The sequence below is a fragment of the Gossypium arboreum genome, chromosome 4 (assembly GCF_025698485.1).
Source record: "Gossypium arboreum isolate Shixiya-1 chromosome 4, ASM2569848v2, whole genome shotgun sequence".
Lineage (NCBI taxonomy): Eukaryota > Viridiplantae > Streptophyta > Magnoliopsida > Malvales > Malvaceae > Gossypium > Gossypium arboreum.
The window spans coordinates 37,864,453-37,879,225 of NC_069073.1; the positions used below are offsets into that span (position 1 = coordinate 37,864,453).

At 35.0% G+C, this 14,773-nt stretch overlaps 1 non-coding gene across 1 annotated transcript; it reads right to left on the reverse strand.

Moving 5' to 3' along the window:
• Positions 1–12,601: 12,601 nt before the first annotated feature.
• LOC128292443 (small nucleolar RNA R71) lies at positions 12,602–12,708 on the reverse strand. The gene has a single exon (XR_008282428.1). It is a non-coding gene; the product is annotated as a small nucleolar RNA R71 (small nucleolar RNA).
• Between the last annotated feature and the right edge of the window lie 2,065 nt (positions 12,709–14,773).

The window sequence follows — 14,773 nt, forward strand, 5'->3', positions numbered from 1 at the left end:
GACCACAAATTTGAAGTCAAATAATTTATTTTATTATTATTTTATTTCTTAAATTATGATAGTAATACCATATAAAAATTTCGTTAAGAAATTTTACTGTTTACATGCTCAATTTGATAAAAAGGACTAAATCGCGTAAAATGTAAAAGTTGAGTTATAATAGCTAAAGGTATTAATTAGCTATAGAAATTTAAAGTGGAAGTTATTATATGAAAATTAGACCATAAATAAGATAGTGGAATATGATAGCTTGGCATTTTTTGTAATTTTTAAAAGTTTAAAAGGTTAATTAAGTAATTAGGTAATTAAAGTTAATATTATATAAAAACAAATTATGTATCATCTTAGTTTCATCTCTTTCAATTGAAAATTTAGGTTCTAGAAGCCATTTTTGGTGTTCAACTTTCGGCAATTTCATTCTTGCCTATTTGGTATGTATTTTTAATCTGTTTTTAATGATTTCTATGTTTTCGAGATCGTTGTAGCTTAATCTAGCTAGCTCGGGGACTAATTTATAAAACTGTTTAAGGATTTGATTTTTTCTGTGAATGAATATTGGATGCTTTTTTTGTTTGATGGTAGAAAGTGGATAGTTGTTGTTAGATAAACAACTTTTGTTAAGTGATTTTTGGTAAAAATACCAAATAAGGATTAAATTGAAAAATAGAAATTTTTCATGGTATAATTTGTGAATTTATGAAATATATGGGTTGTTATAAGTATGTAGAATAATTGACTAGCCTTGGATAAGGATAAAATAGCATGAATTTTATTTTCCGAGCCCAGGGACTAAATTACAAAGAATTAAAAGTATAGGGGTAAAATGGTAATTTTCTTAAAAAAATGTTTTGGATTAAATTGAATAAATTTCATGTTGAATTGAGTTAAATTTATATGTATAGATCCAGTTAGACCTTGTAAGAAGTTAGATCGGGGCAAAGAGAAAGTCTCGGATTAATCGCCTCCATATCTACGTTTACTCGTCGAGGTAAGTTCGTGTGATTAAATTGTGTTGATGAATTGTGAATTGTTATAAATTTACATGATTGCATATCGAACAAAGTTTGACAAAATACTGAGTCCTGTTTGAACCTTAGGAATCCGTAGGATACAAATGACATGTCGTTAGGGTTACCGAATTATAGCTCGTGGGAGCATACCTATATATAGCTCGTGAGAGCATACCAAATTATAGCTCGTGAAAGCATATCTAATTATAGCTTGAGATAGCATACCGATCTTCAACTCAAATGAGCATATCGATTCACAGCTCGCATAAGCATACATGTACATGAATTGATGGACTACAGTTATATGAGCTAGCACACTATGTGTGAACTATCTCAGGTATCCAACGGTATTCTAAAGGGTTCAATGGGAAATGTTCTGTTACAAAACGATGTGAGTTCAATACGAACTATTACAGGTATACACATGAAACACATGGAAGTGATGTTACATGATATATAGATATATGAAATGGATGATACATGTATATGAAACTTGTTTAATTGTTGAGCTAATCCATGATTATTGGTTCATATATATGGATTTACATGGCTAATATGGTTGGTGTATATGTGCTTAGGCATTTGGAAAAAATGTGTTGGGATATGCTTTGTACTTACCTATTAATTGATTAAATGGTAAGTTAAATTATAAGTTGTACGAACGTAATAAGCTTAAATGCTTTCTCTATGTTATTTTCCTTTTTTTTTATAGTGAATCAAAAGCTTGCTCGGGTTGGAGGCTTGTCGGAGCTATATTGTGACAGCCTTAAAACGACCCTAGTCGGAATGTGGTTTCAGGACCACAAAATCGAGGCATAAAAATAAATTAATATTTATTTTATTGCCTATAATATGTGTTAACTCATGTGTGACATTTTTGATGTTTTAATTTAGAGTTATAAATGTGAATTTCACTAGAAAGGACCTAGTAGAAAACTTTGAAAGTATGATGGGGAAATGTGTGATGACTAATTTAAAGCATGCATGCAAAACAATGGACTTGCATGTCAAATTCCCCCCCTAATAGCTAGTGGCCGGCCATGACAAGGAAATATGGGCAAGACATGTCATGAAACATGTTTTGTAAGTGCATTATGTAAGGAGAAATAAAATAAGATACATGGGTAATAAAAAAATAAAAAAAAAATGTGTGTGAAGGCTCTCCCCCTCCCCATTGCCGTGAGTAGAGGAAAAGAGAAGAAAAAAATTGTTGTTCATCTTTTTTTCATTTTCTTGGAGCTGAAATTCTAAGGAAGAAGGAAGGGGTTCTTGCTTCATGCTTGGTTTGGAGGGGGATTAGGAGGAAGTTTGGCCATACTTGTGTCAAGATTAAGGTATGTTTGAGGTTGTGCCATGGGATTCATGCATGTTTTTAGTTGCTAGCTTGATGTTTTTATTAGCCCATGGTTCAAATCTTTGCTATGTCATGGAATGATATTCGCCAAAGTGGATGTGGTGTTAATGCCATTGCATGCTAAATATCAAGCTTGATAATGATACATGTGATGGGGATTGAGGACTCTTAGATTTTCTTTTAGCATTTTTGAATGAGATACTAAGTTTTTGTTTAACCATGACCAAATTGAAACGGTATGGTGTGGTGGTGTATTCGGCCATGGTATATCCATAAGTACGATTCATGCATGTTGCATGGTAAGTAAGATTTGAGCTTTGGATATGTGTTTATATTTGGATATAAGCAACTTGAGATTCGCCCTTGCACCTACATGAATATATGTTTGCACATGATGTATTGGTATGACATGTATACTATTTCAAGGTGTATATTTGCTTGTGATGATGTTTGGTTATGAAGGAAATGATAGATGTGTATTGAGTTACAATATGGAATCGTTAGTTAGTAAAATGTATGCTGTTTTTTTGTGTGGTATTAAGTGTATAATTGGCCTCAACATGGACATGCATATTCGCCACATAAGGGAAATGGTGTGCATGCATTCGGTTAGAGGCAAGCATATTGATGCCTATTCTTGGCTTAGAAAATCCGGCTAAGGAGAGTACTAACTAATGTGTTGAGTTGATTCATGATTTCCGTACATATGTGACTTTAATGTCTAATGAAAATATGTGGGCTAAGTACCTTGAATTCCTCTTCGATGCTCAAATGATAAAACCAATTTATTTGTTAAATTAAGCTCAAGAGCAAAGGGGAGCTAAATCCGATAAGGGGAAGGAAAAAGTAGTCGAATAGCCGTCGAAATCGTTCGACCACGTCCGAGGTAAGTTCTCGAGTAATGGAACTTAGATTATGATTTGATTAGATCATGCTCTTTGTGTGTGGCTATTGAGCGAAATTGCAAATGTGATAAGTGACTTGTGTTTGAATTTTGCTAATGAGAATGAAATACGAATGTGTCATGATTTATTGATAATTGTGCTTGGCTATTTGAATGATGTCCGGGCTAAGTCCCGAAGGCTTTGTGTTAAGTGACCATATCCGGACTAAGATCCGAAGGCGTTCGTGCGAGTTAATAAATCCGGGTTAAGCCCGAAGGCATTTGTGCGAGTTAATAAATCCGGGTTAAGCCCGAAGGCATTTGTGCGAGTTACTAAACCCGGGTTAAGTCCCGAAGGCATTCGTGCGAGTTACTATAACCGGGGTTTGTCCCGAAGGCATTTGAGCTAGTCGTTATATCCGGTTAAATTCCGAAGGTACATAATTCGAGAACGAGCGTTCTTGCTGTAAAAATTTCAGTTAATACGCTTGAAAAATTCCAGCAATGAGGTATGTTCGTATGTGCTTGAAATTAGTTGATTCCCTTCGAATGATATTCGCTCAGTCGAGTAATGAGCTTCCGGTATTTGGCTAAGATGATCCCTTATGTATGAATATAGGGGTTGGAATGTGAAATAAGTATGACATTGAGAATTTGTGCATACGAAATTATCCGTTAGCTATATGATTGCTATGCTTTTGTTGTGCTGGAATCCCTTGCTCAAACTTAATAAGCATAAATTGCTTACTCCGTTTCTCTGTTTCTCTGTTTTATAGATTTTGCTCGTTAGCTATCGGATTCGGGATCATCGAAGTCGAAGTCATCCACACTATCAAAGCCCTTTTGGTATTCTTTTAGTTGAACTCCGGATATGGCATGTATAGGACTACCCTTTGCTGTTTTTCAAATACGTTTTGTGATGTATGTGTGTACAGCCATGCGAAAATGGCTCGTAAAAGTGGGGTATGGCATTAGACTATTTGTGTTTATGTATATATGTATGGTTTCATGATGTGAGCATGGACTGGAATGGAAGTGTTAGGCAAATGATCAGCCATTGGAATGGCTAAATATGAGTATATGTGGACCTATGTATGACAAAACTCTAGTTGGTCCATGGAAACCACGAAATAGGCAAAGTTTACCTTGAAAACAGATACGGACAGCAGCAGTGGTGAGCATTTTAAAAATCACTAAAATTTGTAGGAATGGAATTAAATAGTGAATAAATTATGTAAATGAACCTTGATGAATCTACTTTCATATGGAAGAAACGAAACGGTCATATGAGTTATATGCTAAGAGATATTAAAGTTCTCGTGAAACAGGGCCAGAACGGTTTCTGGATCCCCTGTTCCGACTTTGGAAATTCATTGTAAATTAACCAGAGATGATTAGGAGTCATGCCATATATGTATAGATTCCTCTTTGAGTCTAGTTTCTAAAGAAACAAACAGCATCAGTATTGAAGACCTGTACCGGAAGATATCCAATTCGTAATGCATAAAGGTCTGTGTAGTCGAACCTTGGAATAGGGGAGACTTTAACTAATAAACTGTACTAATTGGCTCGACCAAAAATTCTAGAAAAAAATCTGTAGATGGAAATATGAGTCTAGTTTCGGGGAAAAATTACGAAACTGATTTTCGAGTTTTGAAACTCAAGATATGATTTTTAAGGCGACAGTGATGAAGTAACCAGCTTGTCTAGAAATTTTTAAATGGACAGTGAAAATGATTAAGTTAAGTTTGTGTGCACCTTGTGTTCGACTCCGGTAACGGACTCGGGCACGGGGTGTTACATATATCACACTATCCATTGACCCTTTTGGTACTTTCGTTGATATATTTTTGGTTATAATGGCATGTATAGGTATTTTTGGCTAATGTTGGCCTATGTGTTTGAAATGTTGTAATGGCCATTTGACTTGATTGAGTTTTTGAGATTTTGATGAGATAATGGTTTAGTTTGACATGTATGTGAATAGTTGGAAACACAAAAATATACACACTTTTAATGCTTTTTTTAACTTAAATTCATGCAGTTTCGGAATCTTGTCAAAAAGTATATAATTATTATAAAATAATTAAATTGCACTAAAATTATTAACATGTTGAATTTTAATTAATTTTATAATAAATTTTGATTATTTTTTATTATTTTTGATAGATTTGCACAAAGGGCAAAAAACGACTCGGCAGACACTACTAGAAGCACAAAATTGAAAAGCAATTTTGAAGCATCAAGGCAAATTAATATTTCAACCTAAGAAGGTCCAAATTATGAATATTAACTCATAATATAATTAATTTTAATTTTAATCCAATTTAATTGGGGTTAATTAAATTATTATTAATTAATTATGAAAAGGGGTCCAGTTGAGGTGGACTGAGAAAGTTGATCCAACCAAGCACTGGGCAGCCCAAAACCATCCCACATACTGACCAAATCAGCTTGTTTGGTTGATTATTTGGTTTGAAAAATGTCCTTTGAAGACTCCTCCAATTTGTATTCAAACCCCTCCACTATTCATGCCTTTTTAGATTTGCCCCTACCTAAGAATAACATGTTTGAAACCTTCAAACATGTCATATGTGCGGCCGGGCATGGAGGGAGTATTTAGCTGCTGATTTTTGCTATTTTTAGCAGCCATCTCAACCTATAAATACCCCCTTGGCTGCTCACTTCAAACACATCTCAAACCCATTCATTTCTTCACTTCTCTCTCTTTATTCCCTTCCATTGTTCTTCATTTTCTTCCCCATTCCCTTACCGATTTCACCTCTTGAAAAAGAGTCCTTCAACCACCATTTGGAGAAGCATTCAAGTATTCATGGAAGCCTCGATTCAATAAGAACAAGCGGAGAAGGAGAAGCAGAGCAAACTAGTCAAGCCTCGAAGAAACATCAAATTTGATTCTTATTCCTTATCCTTTTTAACTTTAGTGTTGTTGTTATGAACATGCCTATGAATATTTGTGATTTTGATATGTTTAATTTAATTAATATGGCTTAAATTGTGTTATTAAAATTGTGTTTGTGTTGTTATAGGTCTTGGTAAGATGTTTGGTTAAGTAAAACCATGACAAAGTTATTCTCGCATTACAATTGCAAGGTAACCAATGAATTAATTATTTAAACGAATTGAAATTGTAATTAATTGACACAATACTTAATCAGTGCATGTGTAATCATCTAAGGTAGCCCAGGATTAAATTAGCAATGGTATCTAATGATACATTAGTCTTGCATAACTTGCAAGATTATTGTGATTAAACTGTTTCAAGGTAGAGAGACATTGTTACCTCACGTAGTCTTTTATATGCTTATGAGATTGAATTAATTGTTTGAATTGACATAGAGATATGTACAAGAGATTATTTTAATTTCATAAGTATGTATGTGCATTAACACATTGCTTATTAAAATTTGTTTAATCAGTTGAATTGACATAGAGATATGGTCAAGAGATAAATGGATTTTGGTAGGTAAGTATGTTCACAAGTTAGCAAATTACCAAATTGTTGTGAATTTATTCGTAACAACATGAACATGAGTTTAATAATTCTAAGTTAAGAAATGTAATTAATCTAACACAATTATGTCATCTTGATTAAAATCATCTTTTAAAATCGTACATTGGAACTTTTATTTTATTTTTATTTATTTTACTTAGATAAAATCTTATTTTTTTAATCATCTCCTGAAATCAAAATATTTGTCTTCACCAAAGTGTTTTAAATTGCATTTATCAACAATTCTTTTCACAGTCCCTATGGGTACGATAACTCGACATTTACTTGTCACTTTAATACTTGTTGTGATTGTGTACACTTGCACATTTCTGTCAATCCAAGTTTTTGGCGTCGTTGCCGGGGACTATTTTAAAAAGTAATTATTTGTGAATTTGTTAATTTTTCATTTTGGTTTATTTTTTTGTTCAATTTTAACTTAATTAATTTTTTCTATGTTGTTTCAAGTGCTTATATGTATTGATCAAATCATCGATTTACTCCCTATAGACCTTGTGATTGAAAGAACTTTTTGAAAGAAAAGAAGACAAGCAAGTCAGAGAAGGACCGAAGAGATGAACTTCGAAAATCAGAATCAAGGAAGCGGAGCAAACCCTGCTCAGATCCTATCCTGATTGCTGATGATAGGGATAGAGCTTTAAGACAGTATGTCGTGCCAGTGTTTCATGATCTTAATTCGGGTATTAGGAGATAGAAAATTGAGGCACAATAGTTCGAGCTGAGGCCAATCATGTTCCAGATGCTTCAAACAGTGGGCCAATTCAGTGGAATGCCTACCGAAGATCCTTACCTTCACTTAAGATTGTTAATGGAGGTGAGTGATTCTTTCAAGTTAGCCGAAGTATTCAAAGATGCACTACGATTGAAGTTGTTCCCATATTCGCTAAAGGATAGAGCTCGAGCCTGGTTGAACTTAGTGCCACCAAATTCAATTTCCACATGGCAGGAGTTAGCAAAATGATTCCTCATGAAGCATTTCCCGCCTAGCAAGAATGTTAAGTTGAGGAATGAGATGACTGCTTTTCCAACAAATGGATTATGAGTCCTTGTATGCGGCATAGGAAATGTACAAAGAATTATTACGAAAGTGCCATCATCATAGAATCCCACATTGCATCCAACTTGAGTCATTTTATAACAGTCTCAATGCTCACACAAGGATGGTAGTGGACGCTTCTGCTAATGGTGCTCTCATTTCTAAGTCTTATAATGAGGCTTATGAAATCATTGAGAGGATTGCCATTAATAATTATCAATGGCCAACCAATTAAGTAGCGATGAGTCACTGGAATACATAAAGTAAACGCTCTCACTTTACTCGCATCGTAGGTATCTTCGATTTCCTCAATGCTTAAAAATTTTACCACTAATGGGTTTAATAGTATTACATCACAACCATCGAATCAATTTGAAAATGTAGCCTATGTCTATTGTGGGGAAAGACATTTGTTCGAAGAATGTCCATCGGACCCAGAATCCGTGTATTACATGGGTAACCAGAACCAAAACCGAGGAAGGAAAGGACTACAATCCAATTCCTATAACCCATCATGGTGAAACCACCCTAATTTCTCTTGGAGTAACCAAGGGGCTGGACCCAGACACACTTATGCCCAACCTAGATCAACCCAGCCACCTATTTTTACCCAACAAATTCAGAAACAACCTCAAGTTGAACCATCCAATGGCTTAAAAAATTTGAAGGCTTACATAGCCAAGAATGATTCCTTAATCCAAAGCCAATCAGTTATATTGAAAAACCTGGAAAACCAAATGGGCCAGCTTGCAACTGAACTCAAAAACTAACCACAAGGTGCTTTACCTAGTGATACGAAGAATCCATGGAATCCAGGGAAGGAGCATTTTAAAGCATTAACATTGAGGAGAGGAAAGACATTAGAACCCAACACTGTTGAAGTTCAAGAGGATCCAGCTGATGCTCAAGACATAGAGGAAGTTCAACCGAGTGTTGAAATTCTAGTATCACCGGAACCTGAATCTGTAAAATCCAAAAAGGTAACTTCTGAACTAGCTAATTTTTGTTAGATGTAGAATTTCCACAGAAGACGAATCAACCAGTTCCAGTAAAGAAGTCTCCACCACCCTACCCTCAAAGACTTCAGAAGTAGAAGCAAGAAGTTCAATTCAAGAAGTTCCTAGACGTACTCAAGCAACTGCATACCAATATTTTGTTGGTTGAAGCACTTGAACAAATGTCGAACTACGTCAAATTCATGAAGGATATCCTGTCTAAAAAATGAAGACTAGGAGAATTTGAGACTGTATGTAACAGCCTGGTTTTAGCCAAATTAGAACAGTGGTTTTAGAGCCACAAATTCGATGTTGAAAAATTATTTTAATATTATTTTTTGTGTTTATAGCATGTGATTATATATGTGTGAAAATTTCGCGAGCTAATTTTGTCGTTTAGTAGCTCAATTTGAGAAAAAGGACTAAATCGCGTAAAATACAAGAGTTGCATTCTACTTGTTAAAAGTGTCTATTGGCTATGAAATTTAAATATGGAAGTCCTTCTAATGAAAAGAGACCATTTATAGTGGAATTTGACATAAATGGGATTAATAACATGAAATTTGGTGGCTTTTAATTAAGGTTAATTTGGTAATTAAATAAAACAATGAATAATAAATAAAACAAAAGATGAAAACATGTTCATCTTTGTTTCTTTGAATCAAAAATAGAGAAAGAAGAAAACCATTTAGGGCTTGTCGTATTCGACCAATTCCTAGCTTGATTAAGGTCTGTTCTTTGCTCGGTTTTTGATGATTTTTATGTTTTTGAGATCGTTGCTTTGTATTCTAACTGCCCATGTCTTAATTTTTGAAGTTTTCAATGATTTTTTGAAGTGCCATTGATGAATGCTTGAGCTTTTGAATCTTTTATGATGAAATATTAAAGCTTAATAAAAGATTTTAATGTTTTGTAAAGTGATTTTTGGTGAAAATGCCTAAAATAGGATTAAACGGTGAAAATTGTAAATTGAGGGGTTCAAATGTGAAATAAATGAATGTTTTGGCTGCTAGGGGCCTATGTGAAATTCGGCTATGGTGAAATTGGATTAAATTGTGTGAATTTTGTGTTTTTATGAAATAGGGACTAAATTGAATAAATATGAAACTTTAAAGGCTAAAGTGTAAAAATGCCCAAATATGTGTTTGTGGATTGAATTGAATGATTTTATGAATAAAGGAGTTAATTTTGAACGTATATAGATCAAGAATGATAGATATCGGATATAAATCGGGGAAAATCAAAGATTACTGAATAATCGATCTAGTCCCTCTATTTCGACTACGAGGTAAGTTCATATGAAAATAAATGTCTTTAAATTGATTTATAAATGTACATTTGTCATTGAATTGCTATGAATGTTGAACAAACAAATACGAGCAAGTATCGACGAAGTTATGTTACCCGAAAGTCCCGTACGAACCTTAGGAATAGTATAGGATATAAATGTCATGACAGTAGGATTATCGAGATGTAATTTCATGTAAGACCATGTCTGGGACATTAGCATTGTATTGTGATTACATGTAAGACCATGTGTGGGACATTGGCATCGCTACATGATTTCGTGTAAGACCATGTTTGGGACATAGGCATCGATATGTGGTAACATGTAAGACCATATCTGGGATATGGCATTGTAAGAGTTATATGTGATTTTCGAGTATACTTAACGATTCTGAAAGGTTCAACGGGCAAAGTCAAGTCAAGAAAGAATGTTTTAATGAGTTAAGTGACTCAAGTACTGATAAATTGTAATTTATACATATTTTTACCCCATGCTTGGCATATTTATGAATGATTTCTCTTTGGTTTTAGTGAATTCGATGCTTCTGATCCTTTAATTTCATGTTTTATACTCAGGAGAGCTTAGGATTGCAAAAAGAGCAAAAAGCGGGCCAAAAAGGGACAAATTGGGCCTAAATCATTGTTTCACACGGCCTAGGCACTTCTACACAGGTGCTCCACATGCCCGTGTGTGACACACGGGTAGACCACACGCCCGTGTATCATGGCCGTGTCGACTAAGAACCAACTCAGTATTGCACATGGCCTGGGCACCTTCACACGGGCGTGGTACACGGTCGTGTCTCTGCCAAGCCCAAGCCTAGTTCTATTCAAAAAAGGGCACTTTTGAGGGTTTTGAAACATTCTAAAGCCTATATAAACACCCTAGAAGAAGATTAGAGGGATACACAGTGTTAGAGGCAGAAAATACTCGTGAATAGCCATCGGAATCACCTCGGAGCCAGGATCTACATCAAGACTGAAGATTTCCGTCCAATTTCCTAGAAGTTTTTTGGGTTTCTTTATGTTTTGTTGTTTTCCATTATTATTATGAACTAAACTCCCTAAATACCTAAGGGAGATGAACCCTATGACGAATCTTATTACTATTTGAATTATATGATAAATACTTATTCTTATTCTTAATTGTGAGTTCTAAATGCTTGTTTTAATATTCCACGGTATTAAATCAGGTTTTGATGTGCTTAATCAATGGAGCAAAAGTCCTTATTTAAGAGTAGATCATCCATAATTAAGTAGAGTTGAATGCACTCCTAGAGATAGGACGACATAAATCTGCCGGATTAGAGTCAAATCTAATAAGGGAATCCATACATGGAGTTAATGCGACCATAGGGGTTTTAATTAGAAAAAGATTTCAATTAATCAACCTAAACTCAGTTGTTCTCAGTCTTGAGAGAGATATTAGCATAAATTAGGGATTTCTATGGATTAAGTTAAGTGAATAAATTGTCTAATTCAGAAGTAATAAGTGAAGTCTAGGTGGATTCTTCCTTGGGTATTGCCTTCTCCATCGATTTTTCCCATAGTATTTTCTAAACTTCATCTTTGTCGTAATCTTAATTAATTAGATAAATAGTTTTAGTTTAAAAACACACATTAATTCTTAGGCTAGATAATAAAAAGATAGTAATTACTAGTACTTTTAGTCCTCGTGGATACGATATTTCCAGTCTCACCATAACTATACTATTGTTAGATAGGTGCGCTTGCCTTAAGTCGAATTTTTAGTTAGTTACACGACCATCAAGTTTTTGGCATCGTTGTCGGCGACTAAGATAATAGGAACGCTTAATTTCTATTACTTTAGCCATTTTTTTATTTTTTATTGCAATTTAATTTTATTTTTGCTTAAATTACTAAATTTCCTTTTATTTACTTCTGGCAGGTTTTTATAGTTTATGACTAGAAGAAACTCGTCAGGACCTCTACTTTTTGATAGTGAAATCGAAAGAATAGCTCGCAGAAACCGAAGAGAGATAAGGTGAAGCCTACGATACATAGAGGAAGGGTAAGAGGACGATATTCAAACCACAACTGAGGAGATGGCTGATAATCAAAATAATCCGCTACCTCCTGTGGCTATTGCGAACCCAGTAAACCAGGACCTTGCTCCTCGTACTATGTATGATTATGCTAAACCTACTTTAACAAGAGCTGAATCGAGTATAGTTAGACCTACTATTGCTGCAAAAAATTTTGAACTGGAACCTAACACGATTCAAATTATACAACAGTTTGTTCAGTTTGATGGTTTGCAGGACGAGGATCCAAACACTCATTTAGCGAATTTTATAAAATTTTACGACACTTTTAAGATCAATGGCATTTCTGACGATGCCATTTGCCTTCGGTTGTTCCCATTTTCATTGAGGAACAAAGCTAAACAGTGGTTAAACTCGTTACCACGAGGCTCAATCACTACTTGGGAACAAATGACCGAAAAATTTTTACTAAAATATTTTTCGCCAGCTAAAACAGCTAAATTAAGGAATGATATTTCTTCTTTTGTGCAGATGGATCTAGAAACTCTTTATGATGCATGGGAGAGATACAAGGACCTATTGAGAAGGTGCCCTCACCATGGGTTACCTTTATGGTTACAGGTTCAGACTTTTTACAACGGTGTGAACCCTTCAACAAGGTAACTTATCGATGCAGCCGCCGGTGGAACTTTAAATAACAAAATACCTGAAGAGGCTTATGAATTTATTGAAGAGATGTCACTGAATAACTATCAGTGGCAAGTCATGAGAACAAAGCCTACAAAAGCAGCTGGTGTTTTCAACCTCGACGCAGTCACTATGCTATCAAACCAGGTAGAACTTTTAAATAAAAAGATTGATGGTTTATATGGTTCCACTCAGGTACATTCAAAGATGAGGTGTCATTCAAATGGAGGAATGCACAACCCAGATTATCCATCCTTCAACCTTGGCACCAAGGAGGAATAAGTCCACTATATTGGTAATAACTCTAGACCTCAAAATAACCCGTATAGTAACATTTATAATGTAGGTTGGAGGAACCATCCAATTTCTCGTGGGGTGGTCAAGGAAATCAAAGGCCACAAAGTCCTCCGGGTTTTCAACAACCACCTTACTAGCAGGAAAAGAAACCAAACCTTGAGGAGATGCTAACGAAATTCATAGCGGTATATGAAACACGTTTCCAAAACACCGAGACAGCTTTTAAAAATCAGCAAGCATCAATTCGAGGGCTCGAGAATCAAATAAGCCAGTTGGCAAAGATGATTTCTGAACAACCACAAGGTAGCTTGCTGAGTAATACTGAAAATAACCCAAGGGAGCAGCTTAATGTAATTACTATTCAAGATGAAGAAGGGTTAGTTGAACCTGAACCAGAACCGAAACACAGATTTATGGTAAGTAAATGTAAAGATGAGGTGGACAATAGTGAGAAAAAATCGGTAAGTAGAGAATATAAACCTCGTGTACCATATCCCAATGCGACAAGGAAAGACCACACAGATGAACAATTTGATAAATTCCTTAAATTATTAAAGAAATTACATATTAACTTACCATTTATTGAAGCTCTTTCGCAGATGCTAAATGCAGTTAAATTTTTAAAGGAGCTTTTAGCAAATAAGCGGAAGTTGGATGATACGTTGCATGTGGAGTTAAGCGTAATTTGCTCAGCCATTCTACAGAATCAGCTACCCATCAAATTGAAAGATCCAGGGAGTTTTACGATTCCTTGTTTAATTGGTAGTTTAGATGTTAATAATGCATTGGCAGATTTAGGGGCGAGCGTTAATGTCATGCCCTATAAAATGTTTAAACAACTCGGTCTTGGGAAACCTAAACAAACTAGGATGAGCATTCAGTTAGCAGATAAAACCATTAGATTTCCTAGGGGTATCATTGAAGACGTACTTGTCAAAATCGATAAATTTATATTCTCAATCGATTTTGTTGTTCTAGACATGGAAGAGGATAGTGACGTGCCTTTGATTTTAGGACGACCCTTTTTAGCAAATGCTAGAACTATTATTGATGTTGGTACAGGTAAAGTCACACTTCGTGTGGGTGATGAAACAACCACTCTTTAAGCTCGTAATTCGAGTAACACATCGAATATTGAGGGTGGTTGTATAAATCATGATACTAATACTGATCATGTGGTGCAACCTTCTTTGCAGGAAACACGTTCGAAGAGCATAAATGAGCCATGTTCAAGTAACAGCAAAAGACCCATCTATGGAGAGCAAAGACTACAAATTGAGGAACTAGATGAATGGCGAACACAGAAATCGAGAACACATGATAAACTGAAACCACGCCATGACGAATTTAATGTTTTATCAAATCAACTTATGGTTTGTTGACAAAGTACTATTAGATGCAGAAGACCCTCATATTGCCACTTCTGAACCTAATGGAGCATCCCTTTTATGGTACTTAACATTTTCCCATATGGTACAGTCGAGGTAACTCATTCCAAATTCAGCACTTTTAAGGTAAATAGTACTCGTCTAAAACTTTATTATTATAAGATTGATAGTAGGAATGAGGAGTGTAAACTCCTCGAACCACCATGATCATGCAAACGAGAGTTAAGTCGAGCTTAGACTCTAAATAAGCACTTCTCGGGAGGCAACCCGAGCACTAACACCACTAATTAATTTTATT